The sequence below is a fragment of the Dipodomys merriami genome, unplaced genomic scaffold (genome assembly GCF_024711535.1).
Source record: "Dipodomys merriami isolate MVZ:Mamm:240054 unplaced genomic scaffold, mDipMer1.0.p SCAF_15, whole genome shotgun sequence".
NCBI lineage: Eukaryota > Metazoa > Chordata > Mammalia > Rodentia > Heteromyidae > Dipodomys > Dipodomys merriami.
In genome coordinates, this window is record NW_027202826.1 from 7,865,202 (window position 1) to 7,885,827 (window position 20,626).

The window sequence follows — 20,626 nt, forward strand, 5'->3', positions numbered from 1 at the left end:
CTTCAGCTCAAGGCAAGCACTCTACCACTTGAGTCACAGCTCCACTTCTGATTTTCTGAGTGACTTATTGGAGATAAGAATTTCACACTTTCCTGCTGGCTTTGAGCTGTGATCCTCAGATCTCAGCCTCCTGAGTAGCTAGGATTACAGGCCTGAGCCACCGGCGCCTGCACAGCTTTTGATGAGCTTTAGAGTCTTTACCAAAGGGGGAGATAAACTTGCCACAATGCCAAGGCCTGTGAGTCAGTGGGTCAGTTAAGTTTTCTAGTCATGCTCCCAAGAAAGCAATTTAATTTAGTTTGTTGAGTAAAATAGCTTAGTCATGTAATCTAGTACTTCCTATATTATGGAACTAAGTGAGCCTGATATGGAACAAAGTACAAGTTTGGGACTCTTCAGGTATCAGTATTGCTAAGCTACATCCCAGCTTGTCAGAAAATTCTTGAAAAAAGAATATTCAGGGCTGAGAAGGTGGGCTCATGCATGAAGCCCTAGGTTCGATTCCTCAGCACACATAAGCAGAAAAAGTTGGAAGTTACAACTTTGGTGTGGCAGGTGTGGGGGGGGGGGAGGCTAGGAAGGGATGTGAAGGGTAAACAAAGGAGCAAAGGAGGAGGCTGCAATGCTTGATAAGAAATGTACTCATTATCTTGCCCATGTAATTGTAACCCCTCTGTACAGTATGTTCACAAAAAAGAAAAAGAAAAAAAAAGAAAAAAAAAAGTTGGAAGTGGCGCTGTGGCTCAAGTGGTAGAGTGCTAGCCTTGAGCTGAAGAGCTGAGGGACAGCACCTAGGCCCAGAGTTCAGGCCCCACAACTGACAAAAAGAAGAAAGAAAGAAAAGAAAGGAAGGAAGGAAGGAAGGAAGGAAGGAAGGAAGGAAGGAAGGAAGGAAGGAAGGCAGGCAGGCAGAAGGGAGGGAGGGAAGGAAGGAAGGAAGGAAGGAAGGAAGGAAGGAAGGAAGGAAGGAAGGAAGGAAGGAAGGAATATTCATCCAAGCTGGACACCAGGGCCACCTAGCTTCTCATAAGGCTGAGTTCTGAGGATCATGGTTCAAAGCCAACCCAGGCAGGAGAGTTCCTGAGGCTGTTATCTCCAATGAACCTCCTGAAAACCGAAAGTCCTTAAGGTTCTTATCTCCAATTAACGACCAGAAAACCGGAAGTGGCTCTGTGGCTCAAGTGGTAAAGCACTAGCCTTGAGCTAAAGAGCTCAGGGATTGTGCTCAGGCCCAGAGTTCAAGCCCCATGACCAACAACAACAAAAAAAAAGAATATTCACCCAGTGAGTGCCACATCACCAATTCTATCACTGTAACTAATTCTCATGAAAAGGTTTCCAGGGACAAAGGCTCTTGCTCTTTTCAGAGTAACGGACCCCTCTGGACTAGTCTAGGCTAGTAGTAAGTCTAGGCTAGTAGTAAGACTAGATTATTCATTAGAATTAGTATGGAATTGTTGAACACTAATTATATGAAAATAGTTGTCAAAATATTTTTAGAAAACAACTTATAATAAAGAAATATCTCCTTTTATTTTCCTGGTCAGTCATGGGGTTTGAACTGTGGGCCTGGGCACTGTCACTAAGCTTCTTCACTGGTATTTGGAAAAATCTGCCCACAACTGTAATATGATTTGCAAATTGAAATATGTAGCCTCCATTTGTAATTGAAGGAAAGGTACAGAAAACAATAGTTTCCAGAGCCTGAGAACATGTGAAGAGGGAGAGATTGACAAAGGGCCATTAATGTATACAGGTTACAGCTGAATAAGAGGAATAATTTCTAATGTTCTATAGCACAGTAGGATAAGTATGGTTGACAATAATTAAATATTTCAAAATAGCTAGTAGAGAGTACATTCCAAATACAGAGAAATTATATATGTCTGAGGTGTGGTAAAATAAATGAACGAATAAATAAATAAGGTTCCCCTTCCCCTGGCCTCCTTTCTATGACCTTCAGGTGGCGCTGTTTCCCCTCCACCAAGAACCTGGTACAGGTGCAGCCCTCATCCTAGCTGAGAGCCTGAAGAAGTAATGGGAAAACCTTCCTTTGTCTTACTCTCAGAAGCCAGCTTCTTAGTCAGGTTTATGTAATTAAACAAAATGTGACTTCAGGGGAATGTTGATCTCCAAGCATTCTCCTCAATTCAGTAGTGCTGGCGTTTTACTGAACTACAGAAATAACAAGACTAAATTCCCAAAGCCTGGCCAAGTTAATACTACAGAACGTTAATATTGCCAGATAAATGCAGTTGAATCAAAGTGCAATGGGTAGAAATGGGGAGCCATGTTGGATTACATGTGAGTACAACTAACCTGGACAAGAAGAGTTTTAGACCTAAGGAAGCTCACAAAAGGACACATTTTTCTCAGAATAAACTCTGCTTACTTTCGGCCAGCTGGAAAGAAGGCCAGACCAAATTATTCTTGTCATTTAGCTGCATACATATACTTCTGCCATACATAACTTCAAAGATGTATAGTGTCTTTGTCCCATGTGTCCCACTTCCAGTCAACATAGAATTTCCTGAGCATACATGAGCAAATCAAAGGTTCTAGGATGGAACATAATTTTTTTATCACCTAATCTAACCCCCACATTTTTAGAAGATACCAAATGCAAAATATTTTTAAAAACTGAAACAATTGGTACTCTAGTTAGGAACTAGAATGCGGACATTTAAACCCTTATTAGTCTTGATTTTTTTTTCATTAATGGGCTTCTCTATACTAATTTCAGTAATAAGACCATTCATCTACATGCTAATCTAGATCTACTTATTTAAAAAGCTGCAGGAGATCAATATCCCAGTTCAAAGGCAAGCAGAAATGATTCTTTTGTATGCAATCTTTTTTGGTCCATGGAAGTCTTCAACAGATTGAGTGAGGCCTACCGACCCTTGTGAGGATGGCCTGCTCAACTTTGAATCACCTCCTGACTCATGTTCATCTCATCCGGGACTGCCTGCAGACATCCTCGATACATTTAATCATGTATCAGACTACCCAGTCAAGTTCATACATAAAGTTAACCTTCACATCCTGTCCTCACACATTTTATGCCAGCTCTACCTACTCATCACAATTTTCTGGTTTGTCCAACAATCAGATCCTTGCTAAGAGATCACCTTAACTGCTCTAAAACACTAAAATATCTATGAATGCCATGACAATTACTGTATTTGCATTTTACCTGTGCTACACCTAAAGAACAAAGAATGCAATAAAATATGCATTAGAATAAAATGTGCCATTTTAAGCCAGGTACTGGTGCTCACACCTGTAATCCTAGCTACTTAGGAGGCTGAGATCTGAGGATTGAAGTTCGAAGACAGCCCAGGCAGGAAAGTCCTTGAGACTTTTAATGCCAATAAACCACTCAGAAAACCGGAAGTGGCGCTCTGGCTCAAGTGGTAGAGCACTCACCTTGAGCTGAAGAGCTGAGGGACAGCGCCCAGGCCCAGAGTTCAAGCCCCACAACCCATCCCCCCAAAAAAAATAAATAAATAAAGCACAATCTTTTTTGTGGTATAAACCATTTGCAGATTCTCTTTAAAACCTCGTCGGTTTTCTGCTTTACCAAGACCTGGGGTGTCGTCTGTTTCACGTGTACCCTGGCATCCTGCTCTGTGTTGTTCAGTTTCCCATCGGCCTTCCCGTGCACCGGGCCAGCATGGAGAATGTGCCGACAGTCAGGCTGCCCCTTCTCCTCCCTCAGGCAGGCCTTCCTTCCCAGAAAGTGACCTGGCAGGACCGTGATGGTCACAAGGTCAAGAAGCCCTGAGGGCCTTACATGCTTATTCTCAGACACTTAATAAAAATAAAAGCAAGTATATCTCTGGCAGCAATGTAAATTATTCATGTGCTTTATTTTAAGAGACAGTTTTATCTTCACAAAAAAAGAGTAATTCCCCAAATCATATGCACAACAAAATTTCTGATCAAAAGTGAGTTTTTAAGGGGCCCGAGCTTTACTCAGATGCCAGTTACTACCATGTGGGTAGAACCAAAGAAGCTGTATTTTATTGGGATGAAGTATGTGGAAAGCTAGCCAAGACCACAGGTTTACTGGAGTTTTCTGGAGGAAAAAAGCAGCTCAGCAGCCCCCAAAGCTCAAGGTCCCTCCAGCCAGCCTCAAGCCCTGAAGCCCTCTGTTCAAGAATTTCAGTGCATCCCTGGTTTTCTTTGATGAAGAATCCTAGTCTTACTTGGTCTATTGAAGGTACCTCAGCAAAGCTCTAGTTTATTTTTTCCTTTTTAGCCTTTCTTTTCTTACCAGTCTATTTGTTATTGTTGTTGTTATTAATAACCAAATACTAATACCTAACAAATATTTTCAACTTTTATCTCTAGCCTGTTCCTGTTTTCTAAGATCAAAGTCTGACTCCCTCCTCAAACTAGTTCATGTTGTTTTCCTGCTTCTATTTCAAAATATAGACCACGCGGTCTTTAAACTTTATTCCATGATGACTCGCTTAGATTTAATCATATGCACAGCACCGCAGTAACTTGCTAAATAAATCCATGTGGGGATGAAAGGAACATTGTAGGCCCAATCTGGGCACCCAAAGCTTCGTATTGTTCTTTGCTTTTCAGAAGTTTCTGGACTCTGTAACTGAACACAGCAGATTCTGGTTAAAAATTCACAATGATTCCTTTTTATGTCTTTTTATGAGGTCTTCCAGTTTAAAATGATTGTTATTTCACTCCATAAATATTTACATTCAAAAGGCTTGACTACGGGGCAGTGTTCCTGGGACTGAACAAATGTACCTCAATTTACTCACACAAAATGAGCCAAGTCCTAGAGCATAGGTAGTTACAGGCCAAGGACTATCAAACTGGTCTGGACTCTAATGAGGAAATCCTTCCTTCATACACTAACACCATTGTCTGTACTCTAATGGTTTGGTTTGGCTTTTTTATCTTTTCCTCATCAGGATATGTTTCATTCTGGGAAATAAGCCATTTGATAAGGTAAACGATGACTGTATAAAACTGCAACACACTGGGGCTGGGAAAGTGGCTCAGTGGTAGAGCGTTTGCCTTGCAATGCATGAGGCCCTGGGTTCGATTCCTCAGCACCACATAAGCAAAAAGAAAAAAGCCGGAAGTGGCGCTGTGGCTCAAGTGGTAGAGCACTAGCCTTGAGCTGAAGAGCTGAGGGACAGCCCCAGGCCCAGAGTTCAGGCCCCATGACCGGACCACCCCCCCCCAAAAAAAAACTGCAACACACAGTGGTACTCAGTGGACACTATGTTGAAAATGAACTTGTCGGCGAGGATGGGAAGGAAAAACTGGGAGAAAGCCAAGGAAGGGGTGATATTGTCCAAAAAGAAATGTACTTATTACCTGGCTTATGAAACAGTAATCCCTATGTGCAGCACCTTTATAATAATAAAAAAATTAATAATAAAAAACTGCAATGTAATGACTACAACATAAAAACATAAATTTTTTTGTTCTGTTTAGATTTTGTTTGGACTGACATTTGGGGGGGAGCAGGTTTTACTCTACAGCCAGGCTGAACTTGAACTCAAAGTCCTCCTGGTGGGCTGGGAAGGTGGCTCAGTGGTAGAGTGCTTGCCTAGCATACATGAAGCCCTGGGTTCAATTCCTCAGTACCACATAAATAGAAAAAGCCAGAAGTGGTGCTATGGCTTCAGTGAGAGAGTGCTAGCCTTGAAAGAAGCTCAGGGACAGTGCTCAGGACCTGAGTTCAAGCCCCAGGACTGGCAAAAAAAAAAAAGTCCTCCTGGCTTAGCTTCCCATGAGCTAGAACTGTGGGTACGTCTCACCATACCACAGCATCTTTTTCCTTAAAGTGATTCTTTAATGCTAAAAGGTAATTCCAAAAAGTCAGAACAGCAATACTATTAAAAGAAGTATCTAAAGCTTCAAAGCAACTTCTTAAAAAAGAGGTCATTAATTCAAATATATGAATTTTTCTCTTTTTTTAAAAACTAGGCTATTCCTAACTTTTTAAAATTTTCACACTCCAAGCTATTGGTGGCTAGCTAAAGGAAGTTAGCAATCATTTGGCTTGGTATAGTAACAACTTTGACCTAACAACTGTGGTTTCGGAGTGGACGAAAAGTCTAAAATCTGAATACCTTTATAGAACGCTGTTTTAATGACTTCTTCCAAAACCACCTTAGAGAGTTTGTATGGATATAGAATCTAGAAAGCAATTTATATTCTTCATGCAACTGATCAATATATGTAGAAATCCATAAATAATGAGAAATTATACAATATAAATACACATGCAAATATTAACAAAATATTAAAATATTAACTCTAGCCAATGATAATTTCCTTAAGCCGGTCTATGACTGGCTTGTAAGATCAATGGGGTTGGCTGGGGATGTAGCTCAGTGGTAGAGAACACTGAGACTTTAGCACCACCAAAAAATGCCAGAGGTGGGGGGAGATGGCATATACCAGGAATGTTAGGAGCTATACAAATAAGTTTACCCAAGTTTTGTATCATACCACCATTGAGTTGTGTAATAGAGATAAACCTGTGTTTTGATTTGGGGTTCCTATTAATGAGGAATGTCTGCACTTTCAGACATTTATTGTATGCCAAGGGCTGAACCTGTTGTTAATTTAATGCTCTCAACATCTCTGAGCTAAATATTTTTATTCCCATTTGCAGCTGAAGAAAGCAAGTTTGGAGGATTTAAAGACCAGAACACTGGCACCCTCCTGGCAAGTGGGAGAAATACATTTATAATTAGCTGATCTGGGGAGAATTAAAAAGGCAAAGGCCATACCCACATGTTTAGAAAATGGAAAAGTTCTTCCCACAGAGAATTATCTCTTCCCCCCAAAAAGGCTTATTATGCTAACCTCTCCCTTAATTGCCTTCTTCATTAATTTCAATAATTCTTTTGCCATATTTTCCCAAAAATAAAATAGGAGAATTGCTTTCAAATTTGGAAAAAAATAAAATGCTATTTAGAAGCCAGTCAAGTGTTTGGGTGAGACAGTTAAAAAATAAAGCAGGTTCAACAAAGAACTGCTGAAGTGAATAGAATAAAAGAAAAAGTCCTGATCCTTAGTTTAAAAACACAAGAATCTTAACTATTAACGAGAGGATAAAAAGTTAAAGGCTGTCTGGGCACAGTGTCTCATGCCTGCAATCCTAGCTACTCAGGAGGTTGAGATCTAAGGATCACGGTTTAAAGCCACCCTGGGCAAGGAAAGTCTGTGAGACGCATCTCCAATTAACCACCAGAAAACTGGAAGTGGTGCTGTGGCTCAAGTGGTAGAATGCTAGCCTTGAGCTGAAGAGCTGAAGGACAGCGCCCAGGCCCAGAGTTCAAGCCCCATCACACACACACACACACACACACACACACACACACACAAAGGTTAAAATTAAGGAAAGGATAAAGGGAAACACACACACACACACACACACACACACACACACACAAAGTTAAAGGTTAAAATTAAGGAAAGGATAAAGGGAAAGAAAGTCCTTTAGGTAAAACCCAAGGAGACTTGAGAATCCATGTCAGAGACTTGCATTTGATCTTGGAGATGTGTTTTACTGGTGACTTCTTTGTTCCAAAAGTGTTTCTTTTTTGTTTTTTTTTAATCTGTTAAAAACCCCCTAGTAAAACTGCTCACTTTCAGCTTTATTTTCCTATCCAGACCCTAAGAACTATCAAAAAAATTTTTCTGTCATCCTGTTGGGTGAAAAAAATCATTTTTGAAATAAATATAAGCTCTACAGATTACTAATATTTCATGATGCTACCTTATAAGTTTCATTCTCCTGACCCATCTTTACCAGAGACAGAAAAAAAAAATACCCTCACAACTTCCCAAACCTTCAAAAGTGTTTCCTTGACCAAAACCTGCTCTTGTCCAGGAATTTAGAGCTGTGTATGTTATCAAAGCGGTTCTCAGATCCACAAATTGCTTTCACTCTTTTGTTGTTGTATTACGTTGCTGGCTCCTGCTTTTATACAATACACTGAAATGTGTATACATGGCAATGACCACTACAATGAAACCTCTCAATAAAGTTATTCATGAGTCACAGAATGTCTTAAATCTCTCTATTTTCATAGCAATCGCCTTTTTATGACTTTTACAATTTCTTCAGAGCTGAGTACAGACTTTTCTTTCACTTCAAAGCCTGTCCAGCAGGCTGCAAATAAAGAAGGAACTGCTGTGGTCCCTCAAGCCACACACTGCCCCTTGGCACTCAAGCCTCCAGGGACTGGGCAACTGCTGGCCCTTGTAGCTCTAGGTAACAGTTCCCACAACCCCTGGTTTATAAACATTGACATTTGTGGGAAAATAAGAGCAAGAGAAAGAAAGGAAAGAGAGAAAGAAAGAGATAGAGAAAGAAAGGAAAGAGAGAAAGAAAGAGATAGAGAAAGAAAGAGAGAAAGAGAGAAAGAGAGAAAGAAAGAGAGAAAGAGAGAAAGAAAGAGAGAAAGAAAGAAAGAAAGAAAGAAAGAAAGAAAGAAAGAAAGAAAGAAAGAAAGAAAGAAAGAAAGAAAGAAAGAAAGAAAGAAAGAAAGAAAGGGAGGGAAGGAAGGAAGAAAGGAAAGGAAAGGAAAGGAAAGAGAAAGGAAGGGAAGGGAAGGGAAGGAAAGGATAGGGAAGGGAAGGAAAGGATAAGGAAGGAAAGGATAGGGAAGGGAAGGATAGGGAAGGGAAGGGAAGGATAGGAAAAAGGATAGGAAAGCAGGCAGGAAGGTAGGAAGGCAGGCAAGAAGGCAAGCAGGAAAGCAGGCAGGCTGAAATTTTTTTTCAAGTTGTTTTTAAGTTGAAATGGTTGTTTAAAAGCTAAAGGCCAAAGCTTAATTTATATCTAAACTACTACTATGACTTGTAAATAAAACATACTCACTCTTCTCTTGGGATTTTAAAAGCAGTATTAGCCACGAAGAACTAGAGAATATAGTAAACAAACTACCAGCAGGGTTTCTAATCTCTAGTTTTTGCATTAGTAAAATTACTTTTGCCAGGCACTGATGGCTAATGCCTATAAGCCTAGGTATTCATGAGGCAGAGATTAGAGGACTGCAGTCCAAAGCTAGCCAGGGCAGGCAAGTCCTTGAGACTCTTATCTCCAATTAACCACAAAAAGCCAGAAGCGCAAGCCTTGAGCAAAAAAGTTCAGAGACAATGTTCAGGCCCGGAGTTCTATTCCCAGAACCAACAAAAAAAAAAAAAAAAGAAAAGAAAAGAAAGAAAAAGGGCAGGGGGAGAAAGAAAAAAAAAACCTACAAAAAATCTTCCAACCATCAAGATTGATTTTTTCGGTCAACTTTTCCTAAAAATAAACAAAACTATAGCAACATTCAATTTGTTTTGGAGTACCAATATTTCAGGTATAGCGAATTTGGAATGATTTATATGCGACAAAATATTTTTCATGCTTTTTAAATATTTGTTTCCACTGCCCTTTGCTTCAAATAGAAATAATATGGTCACTAAGACGAGATTTCCTCTCAGACCCCAGCTGTTTCCACTGTGGAACTACAGTGCAACCTGGTGGTTATTTCTGTTATTACCACAAGGTATGCATGTGAGTGGCCAATTGTAGAAACCCAAAGAAAAATTTCAAAAACAAAGTAACAGGAAAAGAGGAGGAGAAGGGGGGGGGAGGGAGGGGGAGGACGGGGGAGGAGGAGGGGGAGGAGGAGGGGGGAGGGGGGGGGGAGGAGGAGGAGGAGGAGGAAGAAGAAGAAAAGCAGCAGCAGCAGCAACCATAGTATGGCTTTCCTTGCATTATAATTACAAACAAAACTTAACAATTTTAATGCAACGTATCTTTGAATAATCCTTTGGTAAACATATTCATGAGTCATCATCGTATCAACTAATAGAATTTTTAACATTCCTGTATTTTTACAATACTCCTCCTTTTTATGAGTTTTAGTTATCTAAATTATGCTTTTTAAACAATTAAGGAAAAAATTTGTTGGTGGTTCAAGAATGCCAACTTAAGTAGCGTGGGAGGCTTGTGTTGTTTTTGCACTCTGGGCACAGGAAGCACAGCTAGACAAACAGCGTTTGTCCTGGCCCTGGCCATCAACCTCCCCTGTACACCTACTTATGGATAATTTTTTTTTTTTTTTTTTTTGTCGGTCGTGGGGCTTGAACTCTGGGCCTGGGCGCTGTCCCTCAGCTCTTCAGCTCAAGGCTAGCGCTCTACCACTTGAGCTACAGCGCCACTTCCAGTTTTCTGGTGGTTTATTGGAGATAGGAGTCTCATGGTCTCTCCTGCCCGGGCTGGCTTTGAACCGAAATCCTCAGATCTCAGCCTCCTGAGTAGCTAGGATTACAGGCATGAGCCACCAGCACCTGGCTTATGGATAATTTTTTAAGGAGCTCCATTGATTAAATTTATTTCCATTCTTAAAAAGGAAGTATTTGGCTGCTGTTCACATTCTTATTAGCATCAATTAGGTACACAAAGGACTTCATTTTGACCTCTATATGTTTACAATATGCTTTAATCAGACTTAACCTCTTATCCCTCTATTGTTCACAAACCACTCCCCCTAAGTTTCACTGTTCTATTTGCACACATATGTAAAGTATTTTAACTGTATTCACTTCCCTTTCTCCTACCTGATTGCCCACCCACCGGTCACTAGTATTCCACACCCTGGACAGGAACTGTTTTATGTTCCTGTAATTCATTTCTTCAGTGTGGCTACTTGTTCAAAAGGGTTTCACCGTGGTATTTCACATATGCATGTATTTAATATCAAGTTGACTGCTTGTTTACTCTCACTTCCCACATTCCCACAATTGCCTCCATTCAATAGCTGTTTTTTTTCAGCTATTTTTATTCATAGAGGCAATGTATTACATTATTATTCACCCTTTAACATTCTCTCCCCTCCATTATGTCCTCAAATAGTCTCATAGGTGTGTTTACATGTATATGTGTGTGTTATTTATTGTGTATCATTTAGGTCTAGCCTTAAACTATGAGAGAAAACACAACTATTGTCCTTCTGAACCTTACATACTTTAACATAATGATCTCTAGCTTCATTCATATATACCTGCAAACAACACAATTTTATTCTTTGGCTGAGTAATATTTGGCCAAGTAAAAGACCATTTTCTTGATCTGTCCTTCAGGAACAACACATTTATGCTGTTTCCATAGCTTGCTATTTTGAGTAATTTTGCAATGAACACAGATATACAGACCCTCTATTGTATCCTGACTTTTTTTATCCTGATTTTGTATCACACATTCCTTGAGATTAATGTCCACAAATGGCACTGCAGGATCCCACAGAAGCTCTACTTTTAGTTTTTTCAAGGAACCTTTACACTGATTTCTATAGTGACCACACTAGTTTACATTCCACCACACCTTGTAAGGAAGGGTTCCTCTCCCCCCACACTCTTACCAGCGTTTGCTGTGTTCTTGATGGATAATGAAATATCAGTGTCATTTTGATTTGCATTTCTTTATGTCTAAGGATGTTGAGCTTTCTTCATGTCTTTATTGACCATTTGTACTTGTTGAGAAATATCTGTTCAGGTCCTTTACCCACTTTATTAATCATGTTGTTGATCCTTTGAGAACTGAGTTTTGAGATCTTTGTCTATTTTGGTTATTAATCCCATTCGATGTATATTTGTTAAAGACTTCTCCCATGCTGTAGGCTGTCTCTCCAGACCAGTGACCATTTCCTTTGGCTTTGCAGAAGCCTTTTAGTTTCATGAAATCCCATTTGTCAATCCTTATTCTTCTCTGTAGAACCACTGGAGCTCTACTTAGGAGGTTATTGTCTATGACAATATGGTCTAGCTCTTTTGCTATTCTTTCCTGTAGTAGTTTCAAATTTTCTGGTCTTATTTTAAGTTCCTTGGTCCACCTTGAATTGCTCTGAGTACTGGGTGAGAGAGAGGGGTCTATTCTCAGTCTTCTCCATGTGAATATCCAGTGTTCCAAGTGCCCTTTATTGAAGAGGATGTCTTTTCTCCAATGTACATTCTGGGCTCCTCTGTCAAAATTCAGGTGGTTGCCAGGTACTGGTGGTTCACACCTGTAATCCTAGCTACTCAGGAGGCTGAGATCTGAGGATCATGGTTCAAAGCCAGCCCAGTCCATGAGATTCTTATCTCCAATTTACCACCAGAAAACGGGAAGTGGTGCTGTGGCTCAAGGGGTAGAGTGATCACCTTGAGCTGAAAAGCTCAGGGACAGCACCCAGTTCAAGCTCCACAACTGACAAAAAAAAAAAAAAAATCAGGTGGTTGTAGCTATGTCAACTTATTTTGCTGTTCCATTTCTTTGTGTCCACTGGTCTGGATTCCTTTTCTTGTGCCAGTAGCAGGCATTTTTGTTACTATGGCTTATATAATTTGAAGTCTATCATTCTGATACCTCCAGCATTATATTTTTGGTCAGGACTGCTTTGGCTATTTGATGTCTTTTGTACTTCCATATGAATTTTAGGATTGCCATTTCTATTTCTGTAAAGGATGACATTGGGGGGAAAATGTGTCCTTTGTCTCTCTGAACCTGACCTACTTAGCATAAATGGAGTTAGATACAAATTACAGATAGGTAGGTAGATAGATAGATAGATAGATAGATAGATAGATAGATAGATAGATAGATAGATAATATGCATATATATAAACATGTTAAATAAAGTATATGGTATATATACCCACAAACTGACATGTTGAATTGAAACCCCTTTGTACGGTACAGGAGGAGGAGGAGGGGGGAGGAGGAGCAGGGAGAAGGAAGAGGAGGAGGAGGAGGACTATGACAACATTGGCTTTTGGTAGTGTAGTCACTGTCCTAGTATTCATTCTGCTAATCCAAGAGCAAACATCTCTAGCCTTATCTATACTCACAAAGAAAACAGTCTTTGTAACAAGTTCCTTGTAGAGCAACAATGAGGTTCTTATATCACAAGTTATAGATCCATGTAATGGCACAGGGGAACATGATGCATGCATGGAGTACTCCAAATTCTCACCATCCAACTCTTAGAAAGGACACCACTGGACATCCTCACACAGGGTATTTAACACAGCTCGGCTGCTACTAGAAAACAAAGCTGCCTTCTCTCCCATGTTAACTTGCATAATCAGCACTGCTTCTAGACAGTGACCCTGAAACAAACTTCTCTCCCTGATAGGCTGAGAAGGGCCACTGTAGTTGACCTTAAGGAAAGAAATATTGAAGCCTTCTTGGAAATATGGGCTTTCTGATTAAGGACCGATGAGGGGACAGAATCCCAAACAGGGTAAAAGCCCGGGCATTCTGAAGACGTGGCTGGCACAGGAAAAAGTACAGAGGCAGGGAAAAGAATGTCTAATTCCCCAGCGTAACTTAAGTGCTTGGTAAAGTGCAGATCAATAATGTGTACTCAGTAACTACTGGACTGATGAAAGACAGTTCAGCCATCTTCATGTCTAGTACATCTCTAACTCAGTACACAAAAGGACAATGTTTTGGGGAACAGTGTAAGCTATGAAACAAAAATAACTATATTTAATGGTAAATATATTAAAACATCTAAAAATCCAAATATATGCATATGTTTAACTTCTCATGTTATTTTGAGTATATATAGACATGCATGTATGTATTTAAGTTGCCAAGTTCTGATAAATTTCTAATAAAATAAGAGATTAAGAATACAGCCTTTGTAATCCTCTCCTAAGAATATCCTTTGTTCTCACTGTGTGAATGTTGAGTCCTGTATAATTTATCATGTCCAAGTGTAACTTTTTGTCTTTTATTATCCAGAGTGTTTACCTGTAGATTTATGGGCACATTCTAGTTATCACAAATGAGGGAAATCATGCAACCTATGTTTATTGAAATGAACTCTAAAAAATGGAAACAGAAGTTTTCTTTTTATTTGGCTTTTTTTAAGAAAATTTATTTTATTGTAAAGATGCTGGGGGGGAGGGTTAGTTACAGGAGTAAGGTAATGAGTACATTTCTTGTTGAACATTGTTAACTCCCTCCTTTGTTTTTCTCCTACTATCCCTTCCCTCTCCCACCTCTCCCACTCCTCTCCCACCCAGAAGTTGTAAAGTTATTTCCAACACGGAGTCTTTTTTGGGGGAGGGGGGGTGTCCAGTCGTGGGGCCTGAACTCTGTGCCTGGGCGCTGTCCCTCAGCTCTTCAGCTCAAAGCTAGCGCTCTACCACTTGAGCCACAGCACCACTTCCAGCTTTTTCTGCTTATGTGGTACTGAGGAATCAAACTCAGGGCTTCATGCATGCAAGGCAAGCACTCTACCACTGAGCCACCTTCCCAGCCCCTCCGTGACACTCTTATCTTCAATAAACCATTAGAAAACTAGAAGTGGCGCTGTGGCTCAAGCAGTAGAGAGCTTGCCTTGAGCTGAAGAGTGCAGGCACAGCGCCACACACACACACACACACACACACACACACACACACACACACACACACACACAAAAGTTGAAATTCTTTAATACCATGAGTAAAAACAATTAGGTGATAGATAATGCAATACATAGTCATATAATATATAATAATAGCCCATTGCTAGAAACATTAGTGATTCACTATTACTAGAGAGAACTGGGCCTCTAGACATTATTCTGGTATTATATATGTTTGCATCACAGTTTAGTTCACAACTGCAAACTTTGCTCTCACTCTTCCTTGTTTTGCCTTTTCCACAAAAATACCTGTGGCACAGTTCTGGGCTCCCTGCTCCTAACTGATTTGGTCAGCTCAGTGTGGCTGTAAACTTCAGATCTAGATTTTCTCACCTGATTGCTCTTTTCAGAGACATAAGGCACTTATTTCAGGACACCTGTCATAATGTGTTACAATTTTTAAAGATGCTGGTGACAGAGTAGCTGAAAATTCAAATGGAATCAATTTGAATGGAGCAGCGTCTTCTGTTGCATTGTTTGTTTGCTTTTTAAAAGACTAATTCTTGAGAAGACTATTTCTGAACAGGATGACCAGACAATTACCTTGTAATCAGGGTACATCACTGCAATTCCCTTTGTAATTAGTGTCTATGGCCACATGGTTCCTTCCAGCTCCCTCAACCTATAGTGATGAGAATCAGACATGAAGATTACTGAAATAATTGGGTCAAATCTGCAGTAGGCCAGTTCAGTGGTTACACATAAATGAGGGCATATTCAAAAAATCATAATGGATCATATTCTGCCTGGGTAAAATAGGAGTGATGATGGTACGGTATCAGCCAATTCCAGGATGCTCACAAGTAAAATGTGACTCATTAATATTTGCACAGGTATAAAGTAAAAATAAATAATGCTGTGCTAAATAGATTTATGTTTCAATTATCTGGTTTCCAGCCCATTTCATTTATAATAATCTTTTAAAGAAGTTATCCTGTAATGGAAGCATCAAGGAGTAGAAATATGCTAAGTTGTAATACTTTGGAATTCATTATTTTGGGTTGGATTTCTTTCATTTGTCATGCTGAATCCATCTCCTTCCCTTCTTCACCAATGGGAGCTCATTGCTTGAGCTACTTAACAAGCTCCCTTGCCCTCTGACTTCCACTGGGTTTGGTCGTTAGTGAGGGATGAATGACCAAAGGAAGAAAGGAGAGTGAGGTTGAGTATTCACCATTTCACCATTGTGGGATCATCCCTATACACTCATAGCTATGTGCAAGATGGTCCATGTACACAACCTGTTTACTTTCATGTTTTAGTGATTATCATCTCCTCTTTGCCCTGTTACTGCACTACCTTAAATTATTTCTTGTTTATACCTTCATAATAGTCCCTCTGACACTCTCCTCAAATACATCTGTAACTATAAGAGTGTCCTCAGTCTCTGACACAGATGTTTCATTTCTTCTGTCTGCACCTATGGATCATGGTAAGCTAAACTACTAGCTTATATATTCATCAGTTTTGTGTCACTGTAACAAAATGCTTGATGTAATTAACATATTAAGGGATGTTTATTTTGGCTCATAGCTTTACATTTCTCCAGTCCATGGTTAGGTAGACCTATTGTTTTTAGGCCTCTAGTGCCAGACAGCACCAGAGAAGTATGAGACAGAGCAAACAGATCGACTAGGAAGCAAAAGAAAAGAACAAGAGTCCCTTCAAGGGCACACCTCCAATGACATAGGGAAAGCTCCAAAAGATTCCACCACCTTCCAATAGCACTACCCTGGGGCTCAGGCCTTCCAACACATGGACCTTTGAGAGACATTCAACTTCTGAATGATAGCATCTTGCCAACAGGGGAAAAGTCTCAGGCCATAGTCATACCAGTCAACACCACCCACCTCAGTTAGCTTCCATTCTGAAGTCATGTCATTTGATAATAGGCCTGCTGCCTGCAATCACTTTTCTCTGGCTATTCTGGTCATTAAGTGCTGCTGTTTAGCGCTTTTTTTTTTTAATTGTGAAAATACTGTACAGAGGGGTTACAATTATATGGGCAAGATATTGAGTACATTTCTTATCAAGCATTGTAGCCTCCTCCTTTGTTTCCCCTTCCCATCCCTTCTTATCCCTTTCCATCCTCCCCCCCACCCAACATAACGACTTGTACATCTCATTGTTGCAATGGGTCAACCTGTATCCCTATTTAAACGATTTGTTTCTCCCCTTCCCCTCCACAAATTATACTGACATCAAATACAGTGAAAGCAGGGTTTATACTGTGGGGGAGGGACATACAAAGCAACAAAGAAATAATCTTATAAATGTTAGAAACAATCGCATGAAAAAAAAACATTTGAATACATATTTAGGGTTCATTAGCTTTTACCATGTCTAGATCCTCCCTTCATTGATTAGGGAGGCTATAACTACACTGCTCCACAGTAGCAACTACAATTACTGAAAACGGTCACTAAAGCACTTCAAAGATGGTGGCTCTCCTATTTTCTTCTTTTCCCAGATGAGAAAATTGGGAAGCATACATGATAAAATGTATACTATAGACATGTATTGGTTAGCTTGTCACTTTGACAAAATATCACACATAAACAAAATGACTAAAGATTTATTTTGGTTCACAGTCCTGGGTCGCCTGGACCTCTATTAATGAGAGCTTCTCTATGTAGTATCTTCACTCTGTAGATGGGGTGGGACTTTACACTTTTGCCTCCTGTTATGAATTTTTATTTTTATTTTTTTGATGATACTAGAGATTAAACTTAAACTTAGAGCCTCATACTTGTTAGCAAGGTGCTCTACTACTTGAGCCATGCTTAGAAGTTCTGGAAAAGCTTATGTAATGAGTAATAACTGATAGAAAAGGTAAGCATTTTACTATATGTTGTTTACAGCACAGTTATTTAGTGCTAGTTCTCATTACTAAATATCTAGTGGGTGGCACTGGACACTTTACCACCTTTCTCAGGAGGAAACAAGAGAGCTTGATAGTTAGTCATTAATCCAGTAACTCTAGTAACACACCTTTGAGAATAAGGACAAAAGTTCCCTTCATTAAAATATTTATCTTTAACTGAAGGACATTGTTTATTTACTTTAAACAAAGAACCCTGATAAAGAAAACCCAATATAAATAGAATTGTACTGGGGGGAGAGAAGGGGGAAATAAACCTGAACCAACAATGTCAAGTTTAAATCTCTAAAGCAAAGAAATCAGGAATTATTAAGTCCTGGAACTATGAAGAACAGTATCTGCAATAAAACTAGCAAGGCCAAGGCCAAACTCAAATCTAGACCAGAAACATAGATGAGTCCAGGATCACAGTTCCCAAAGTGTGTGCTATGAAGAGCCACAGGCCACTGGAGCCAGATGTTTTGGATCTTTAATTTTAAATTATTGAGAGAAACACAGAAACATCATGTGACATATAAATGTCTTTGATTATTAGGTTGTTTGGACATGAGTACTTAATAAGTGAAGCTACTGGGTATTTCTTTGGCTAAAGGACATTATAAGTAAAGGGGGGGAAAGGGAAAAAGAAAGAAAAACCACAGAAGCCAGATATGGTGGCACACACTTGTAGTCACAGCTGCTCAGAAGGCAGGAAGATTGTTAAATTTGAAGCCAGCCTGGAATACATAGCACAACCCTGTTCTCAAAAACAAAAATTAGGCAGGACTAGTAACCACAAGACTGAGCTCAAACCCTAGTACAACCCCTCAAAATAAGCAAATAAAAAGCAACGTTCAAGAAATAGAGCCAAGAGGATTAAGACTCAAGGCCAACCTGAGAAAACAAACAAACAAAAATCCACTAGAGCCTGTCTCAAAAAACAACCCAAACAGGCTGTGCCAGCCTGTAATCTCAGCTATTTAGGAGGTGAAGATACATTATGCAAGCTAGCTCTCAGCAAAAGTGAGAACAGTTGAAAAACTGAAAAAGGGTTTGGAGTGTGGTAGAAAACTAGCTTAGCGTGCACAAGGTTCGTGGTTCAACTCTGAGTACCGAAAAACATAGATAAGAAAGACAGATTCTAAGAACTCCAAGAAATGAAGACGTTTAAGACGAGGTTCAAGGACACTAGCTTCTCAGAGTCAACTAGAAGTGAAATGAAATTTTTAGTTCTACATACCTAATTACATATGGTAGGGCCTTTTCTTTCACTTGAAATTGGAGCCTTTGAGCTCTATTACTCTGAATTTACTACAGGATCCCTTTCAGGTCAATAAATCATGTTTTAAAATTACTAAATCTTACTCTTGATAATAAAAACAAGGGCTGGGAATGTGGCTTAGTGGTAGAGTGCTTGTGTAGCATGCATGATTCCTCAGTACCACATAAATAGAAAAAGCTGAAAGTGGTGCTGTGGTTCAAGTGGTAGAGTGCTAGCCTTGAGAAAAAGAAGCTCAGGGACAGTGCCCAGGCCCTGAGTCCAAGTCCCAGTACTGGTGATAGATAGATAGATAGATAGATAGATAGATAGATAGATAGATAGATAGATAGATAAAAACCAAACAGTGATTGTTAAGTGTTAGTTTGGGGACCAAGCAGAGTTCACCAAATATTCTGTGTGCAAAATTCTATTGAAATTTAAATATCACTCTCCTGATGAAAAAATAAATGAATCGTACAGAATAATAGTCCATTTAGAAAATATATTCTAAATATATTGGAAACTAAGGCGCAGTAAAAGCTAATGGACAGTAATTACTTAATGAATACAGGATTTTTGTCTGGGATGACTAGCAAATTCTAGAGATGATAGTGCCAAATACACTAATTATCATTGAATTATGTATTTAAAATGATGAAAACAGTAAATTTTATATTATGTACATTTTACAATAATGAAAAAGAAAAAAAACAAGCATTCTTACCTATTGGACCATAGAGAACCCAACTGTGGACCAGAATTAACTTGCAACATCATATTTTACCATCTGTTCTGAATCATGAGACCCACTAGACAAAGTAAAACTACTCAAAAAGTTTTCAAGTCATGGCAATTCATTTTTTTAACCTGAAGATGTTAACTAGATTCTCATACTTGGTATTATATTTGCCAAAACTTACAAATGCAAACTATAACATTTATCCATGGACTATATTTGAGAGAATCTGTAAAAGATAAAAAACACATTGACATATAGAGGTGACAAATATCTAGTATATTTAGCTTAACCTGTTATAGACTTGGGGGAGGGGTGGAGGAATTAGAAGTAAATCAGTCATGGTGTAGGTAGAGCAGCGCAGGAACTTCTAAGTGAGCAAAAAATATTATGACCTGGACCACTTTTATATTCTCCCCTAAACATTTGGTGCCTAGATCACTGAGAGGGAGGAAAAAAATGGAAATATTATAATTAAGCACACTGTAACGGGCTGGTCAGATCTCTCCTGTGTCCTTTTACTCTTTGAAACTAAAACACAACTCATGAGTAGCACCATGTGAGATTCTGAAGCCAGTATGTTCCTTAAGAAAAGGAATATCTCAGGCTTTTTTTCCCCTAGGTTAAGAGTACGCTATGGGGAGAGAAAAAAATCATCCCTATAGAGAGGAGATCCTTTCAAATTAGATATTGGCTTTCCTCTGTGCACATGACTATGACCTTGGCTGTAAAACTCAAATGGCTAGGGAGTGGAAAGCCTGGAAGCTGGAATCAGCTTGTCCAATTACGTGACTGGCACATGGGTCCTAATCTTGCTGTGTCCACTAGAGTACCTTCAAGAGGCCTTTATGTGTCCTGGGCCTTCTCACAGCACTCTAGCCTCAGACAGTGGGAATGAGTGTTCCAGTAAACAAGGGGTAGCAGCCTGGCCTTTTATGACTCATGTCAAACATCACATACAGTAACTACAGCTACCTTAACCATATGCAATGGAACAAATTAATCACACAAGCTCATACATACTTAAGGGAAGGAAACAGAGATTTCCTTTGGAAAAAGTACCAAATAACTTGAAGGTGGGTTTTAAACCACCATGAATTACAGGGATGGGGTACAACCAAAGGGTTAAAATCACTCCAATCCCTCCAAGTAAATATCATTAACATATAAATTTAGGTCAGAGGAATCCAAATTTACCCTCCCAGGGTACCCATTTTCATGGGTAGTTGCAGTTACTGATAAGCAGAAATTTTTCAGCATCACTTCATTTTTACTTGAACTCTGGATCTGGGCACTGTTCTGAGCTCCTTTTTGTTCAAAGC

General features: G+C 39.4%; 1 protein-coding gene across 1 annotated transcript in view; it reads right to left on the reverse strand.

Annotated features, from left to right (window-relative positions):
• Ttc29 (tetratricopeptide repeat domain 29) overlaps nt 1-20,626 on the reverse strand; it is a 478,601-nt gene that overhangs the window by 457,409 nt on the left and 566 nt on the right. The gene's annotated exons all lie outside the window — the stretch shown is intronic.